This window comes from Hemitrygon akajei, chromosome 4 (assembly GCF_048418815.1).
Source record: "Hemitrygon akajei chromosome 4, sHemAka1.3, whole genome shotgun sequence".
In the NCBI taxonomy this organism is placed as follows: Eukaryota; Metazoa; Chordata; class Chondrichthyes; order Myliobatiformes; family Dasyatidae; genus Hemitrygon; species Hemitrygon akajei.
In genome coordinates this window covers 194,769,646-194,775,856 of record NC_133127.1, presented here as the reverse complement: position 1 = coordinate 194,775,856, position 6,211 = coordinate 194,769,646, and the positions used below count along the sequence as shown (strand labels likewise).

Below are 6,211 nucleotides of genomic sequence, written 5' to 3'. Positions count from 1 at the left end.
ACCTTTCCGTAATCTGCCTGTACATCTGTTCCTCAATGCCCCAGAGGTTATTGTGATGGAGGTCTGGAGTACAGTCCCGTCAGATTGAATTTTTGAATTATTTTGATAATTAGATTGAACTATTTTTGAATTCTACCCAAATAGACTCAGGGGACAAGCCCTCCATTATACTGCCCTCTGAGAGCAGTATTCACTAATTTATTTGTATAGATAAATAGCTCCTATTTATATTTATATGCTGTATATATTTTTTATATAAATACAGCTCATAATAGGCCCTTCAAGCCGTGCCAACCAGTGAGCGCCAAGTTAACCCAAGCCTAGTCACAAGACAATTTACAATGACACTCATTCTGTGAATTACAGACACCTTCCAGGTGACGCCAGCTGTCCAAACCCGCTGTCACATTAACCATTACACTACCGTGGTTCCCACAAGCAATAGAATTGAGGAGCAGAAAGGGAATCATAACCAATCCAATTTCTCCTTAAATTAAATGCAATCGAACCACCAGTTCGTAAAGAAGGGCTCGTCCGGGATTTGAACCCGGGACCTCTCGCACCCTAAGCGAGAATCATACCCCTAGACCAACGAGCCGACTTATTCCCATCTACGTAATTTGTTGAGTCAACGCCCCCTGACTGATTAGCAACGTTTCAAAGGTAACACAAACGCAAGTAAATCTGCAGAAAACTGAAAATCCAAGGCAAAACACACAAAATGCTGGGGGAACTCAGCAGGACAGGTGACACCTATGGAAATGAAAAAAAAAACCCAGTTGATTTTTCGAGCCGAGACCCTTCATCAGGAGATCTGTCACAAAACAGCAGCGTCCAAAATCAAGGACCCCACCGTCCAGCCATGCTCTCTTCCCGTTGCTGCCACACAGGAGCCTCAGGTCCTACACCGCCAGATATTACCCCTCAACCACCAGGCTCTTGAACCAGCGTGGGGAACTTCACTCAGCACAATTCTAAATTGATTCCACAACCTTCGGACTCACTTTCAAGGAATCAGCAACTGTTCTCACTTTTATTTGCACAATTCGTGTTTTGCACATTGGTTGTTTGTCAGTCTTTGTTTATGTATGGTTCTTGTAAATTAGAGTGTATTTCTTTATTTTTCTCGCAAGAAAATGACTCTCAGGACGTAGTAAGAATATATTTTCGGTGGCCACTTGTTAGGTATCTCCTGTACCTCTTCTCTATCAGTCCAGATGTCCCTTCCTTCCCCCCAGCTCGACCCTTGTACGTTGCTCCAGATCCCGGGGGCTGTATCCCCTTGGGCCACTAGAGGTCAGTGTTCCCTCGTTTTCCTCATCACCTCAAAGTTCAAAGTAAATTTACAATAATTTACATTTATGTCACCGTATACAAACCATGAGATCCGTTTTCTTGTGGGCATACTCGATAGACCCTTAGCAGAATGACAACCATAACAGAATCAATGAAGGACCGCACAAACTCGAGAATTCTACCGGTGTGCAAAAGACAATAAACTGCAAATACAGAAGGAAAGAAATTATAATAATAAATAAGCAATAAATATCAAGAACATGAGGTGAAGAGCGTTTGATGAAGAGTCGATATGTTGTGGTAACATTTCAATGATGGGTCAAGTGAAGCTGAGCGAAGTTATCCCCTTTGGTTCAAGAGGCTGATGGTTGAGGGGTAATAACTGTTCCTGAACCTGGTGGTGTGGGTCCTGAGGCTCCTGTACCTTCTTCCCAATGGCAGTAATGAGAAGAGAGCATGTCCTGGGTGGTGGGGAGTCTGTGGTGATGGATGCTGCTTTCCTGTGATACTGCTCCATGCAGATGTGCTCAATGGTGGGGAGGGCTTTACCCGTGATGGACTGGGCCGTATCCACTGCTTTTTGCAGGATTTTACATTCAAGGGTATTGGACTTTCCATACCAGGCTGTGATGCAGCTCATCAATATGCTGTCTGCCACACATCCATAGAAGTTTGTCATCTTCTAATCAGAATCAATCAAGTTTACTACCACTGAAACACGAGGAACACTGGAAATTCAAACAACAACACACTCACAAAATGCTGGTGGAACACAGCAGGCCAGGCAGCATCTATAGGGAGAAGCACTGTCGACGTTTCGGGCCGAGACCCTTCGTCAGGACTAACCGAAAGAACAGATAGTAAGAGATTTGAAAGTAGTGGGGGGAGGGGGAGATTGGAAATGATAGGAGAAGACAGGAGGGGGTGGGATGAAGCTAAGAGCTGGAAAGGTGATTGGCGAAAGTGATACAGAGCTGGAGAAGGGGGAGGATCATGGGACGGGAGGCCTCAGGAGAAAGAAAGCGGGAGAGGGGGAGCACCAGAGGGAGATGGAGAACAGGCAAGGAGTGATTGTGAGAGGGACAGAGAGAGAAAAAAGAGAGAAAAAAAAGAAAAGGTGGGGGGAAGGAATAATAAATACATAAGAAGGGGAGAGGGGGCATTAACGGAAGTTAGAGAAGTCAATGTTCATGCCATCAGGTTGGAGACTACCCAGACGGAATATAAGGTGTTGTTCCTCCAACCTGAGTGTGGTCTCATTTTGACAGTAGAGGAGGCCATGGATAGACATATCAGAATGGGAATGGGACGTGGAATTAAAATGTGTGGCCACTGGGAGATCCTGCTTTCTCTGGCAGACTGAGCGTAGGTGTTCAGCGAAACGGTCTCCCAGTCTGCGTCGGGTCTCACCAATATATAAAAGGTCACACCGGGAGCACCGGACACAGTATACCACACCAGCCGACTCACAGGTGAAGTGTCGCCTCACCTGGAAGGACTGTCTGGGGCCCTGAATGGTGGTGAGGGAGGATGTGTAAGGGCAGGTTCTGCTTACAAGGATAAGTGCCAGGAGGGAGATCGGTGGGAAGAGATGGGGGGGACGAGTGGACAAGGGTCGCATAGGGAGCGATCCCTGCGGAAAGCAGAAAGGGGGGGGGGGGGAGGGAAAGATGTGCTTGGTAGTGGGATCCTGTTGGAGGTGGCGGAAGTTATGGAGAGTTATACGTTGGACCTGGAGGCTGGTGGGGTGGTAGGTGAGGACAAGGGGAACCCTATCCCGAGTGGGGTGGTGGGCGGATGGGGTGAAGGCAGATGTGCGTAAAATGGGAGAGATGCGTTTGAGAGCAGAGTTGATGGTGGAGGAAGGGAAGCCCCTTTGTTTAAAAAAGGAAGCCATCTCCTTCATCCTGGAATGAAAAGCCTCATCCTGAGAGCAGATGCGGCGGAGACGGAGGAATTGTGAGACATATTATCACTGACATATGTTGTGAAATTTGTTGTTCTGTGGCAACTGTACAGTGCAATACAGAGAAAGTACAATAATAAATATACTTTTAAAAAAGTCGTGCAGAAAGAGAGCAAAATGTGAGATGGTGTTCACATTCCGTTCAGAAATCTGATGGCAGGGTGCAAGAAGCTGTTCCTAAAATGTGGAGTGTTGGCATTAACGAGAAGAAAGCAAGACCCAGATGGCGAGGGTCCTTATTGATGGCTGTCACATTCCTCAGGCAATGCTGGGGAGGCTAGTGCCCATGATGGGGCTGGCTCCATTTGCAATCCTCTGCAGTTTCTTCCGATCCTGTACATTGGGTGTCTCCGTACCAGATGGTGATTCTGTTCACGGTACATCTATAGATATTTCTGGAGTCTTTGGTGACAAACCAAATCTCCTCAAACTCCTAATGAAATACAGCCACTGGCGTGTCTCCTTTGTAATTGGATCGATATGTTGGGCCCAGGGTAGATCCTCAGAGATGTTGGCATCCGGTTCCCTTTGTTCCCTGTTCCCTCTTTCAACTGCTGATCCCTCTTTCCACTGCTGATCCCTCGATGAGGATTGGCGTTTGTTTCCTCGACTTACCCTTTCTGAAGTCCACAACCAATTTTTTTGCTTTTACTGGTGCTGAGTGCGAGGCTGTGATTGTGACACCGCTCAATCTGCTGATCTATCTCACTCCTGTACACTTCCTCATCATCCTCTGACATTCTGCCAACAGCTGCGTCACTGGCAAATTTATCGATGGCGTTTGAGCTGTGTTCTAATGCGCAGGAACAATCCCAGAATCCGTGGAAGACTGGGAAGCTGATTGCACTTTTTGCTAGTGTAGTGTCCTGGTTCACATCTTTATTGTTCTGCTGTGGGTATTTCATTTAGCAGCTCTGTAAGATCGGTCTGTTCTGCTCTCGGCCTGTTTGGGTTACTGTTGAAGATGAGGGATGACGTGGAATGTGTGACATCCAGTTAGTGAGAGGTTTTTCTTGGTGAGGGACAATAAGGTTGGTCTTGGTTTTTTCCCCCGAGAGGAGATGAAGAGAGATGCTGGGGAGAACCGGTCATAGCATTTGATCCAGTAGGAGACCTGTTTGTTCGAGATGGATTGCGAGCGACGTTCGGAAGGTGGTGTGTGCTTTCACATTGACCGAGGGCCCAGCGCGTGAGTGACTGAGAAGTTCAAGATAAGCTCCAACTTGTGCACATTAGGCTGGTTAATTAGAATGGGCCCTTTTCTTTTTGTTATTCTTTACTAGCCCTTCAGTTAAGATTCGTAAATATAATTCCTTTAATCGTATGCAGTGTACCGTCTGTTATTTCATGGCATTAATTTGTAACAGGGTAGTGAATTACACAGCATCCACACAAACACGGGGTTCGGGGGTGGGCAGGGCTCACGCCTCCATCTCACATATTTGGCGGAGCCGAAGATTGTCTTCCTAGACATACACAGCTGAGGAGACCAGAATCCTTTTAAGATGGCAGGAACTGGATAATTGCATCACTGGGATTTACCATTTTCAGGCAGAACAATTTGTCTGGTTATAAAAAAAGCAATTACTGTATTAATTAATCCTGACGAAGGGTCTCGGTCCGAAACGTCGACAGCACTTCTCCCTATAGATGCTGCCTGGCCCGCTGTGTTCCACCAGCATTTTGTGTGTACTGTATTAATTCCTCTTTTTCTCTGATACGACTATTGAAATCAATAGTCTGTAACTTTCCTTTTAGAGTTGAACTTTTGAACTGCCTGTGCAGCCTGGCATTTTTACAGGGTGCACTTCAGTTTTGAAGGTGCAGGACGGTCGTGGCATGGCCGAATCGAGGTGGATTGGCCCTGGCACGAGAGCATGGCGGAATCGAGGTGGATTGGCCCTGGCACGAGAGCATGGCCGAATCGAGATGGATTGGCCCTGGCACGAGAGCATGGCGGAATCGAGGTGGATTGGCCCTGGCACGAGAGCATGGCCGAATCGAGGTGGATTGGCCCTGGCACGAGAGCATGGCGGAATCGAAGTGGATTGGCCCTGGCACGAGAGCATGGCGGAATCGAAGTGGATTGGCCCTGGCACGAGAGCATGGCATGAGCCAATGTTTAGCCATTGTAGGAGCGGACTTGGAGGCGATTCAATGCGGCAGAACTCAAACGAGGCAAGCGTAGGCGATGCAGAGTGGAGGGAGTGGGGTCTGGGCCCGAGAGTGAGGAAAGACATGAGGCTTGATTGATTTAAGTTCCAGGCTGAATTGTAAAGCTCCGGTAAGGGCCAAATTGAGATGGCAGAGCCTGGGTCCGGGAGTGAGGAGCAACCCGAGGTTTGGATGACGTAAGTACCGGGCAGATTGAAAAGGTCAGGGTGAGGAGGCTGGATTCGAGGGAAGGGCCGGTTCAGCTGGCTGGTCCGCAAGGTTTACTCAGCTCGACGCTGCACCGAGGCGGTGGCCAGGAACTAACGGACTCCCAGACCAGCTGCTTTATGGCTGTCCACTCACTTCTGTGATCTTCGGTCCTTTTATTGTTTGCACGGTCTGTTTACTTTTCCGCACATTGCGTGTTTGACAGACTATTTTTTAATAGGGTTCCGTCGGGTTTCATTGTTCTCCGGCTGCCTGTGAGGAGGCAAGTCTTGAGACGGTGTACTTCATACATACTTGATAATAAGGGTACTTTGAACTTTATATTTTCATAGCAAAGCTAAGTTTATCGACAACTCACTTACATATTTTATTTAGAGATACACCACGACAACAGGCCCTTCCTGTCCAACGAGCCCACACTGCCCAGTCACACCCATGTGGCCAGTTAACCTCCTAACCCACGCACCTTGGGACTGAAATATAAATAAGTGGTGTTAATAGAAAGCACAGTACTGAGGTAGTGTTCATGGGTTCAATGTCCGTCCAGAAATCTCATGGGGGATGGGA

At 47.6% G+C, this 6,211-nt stretch overlaps 1 non-coding gene across 1 annotated transcript; it reads right to left on the bottom strand.

Annotated features, from left to right (window-relative positions):
- Positions 1 to 526: 526 nt before the first annotated feature.
- Positions 527 to 598, bottom strand: trnap-agg (transfer RNA proline (anticodon AGG)). The gene has a single exon. It is a non-coding gene; the product is annotated as a tRNA-Pro (tRNA).
- Between the last annotated feature and the right edge of the window lie 5,613 nt (positions 599 to 6,211).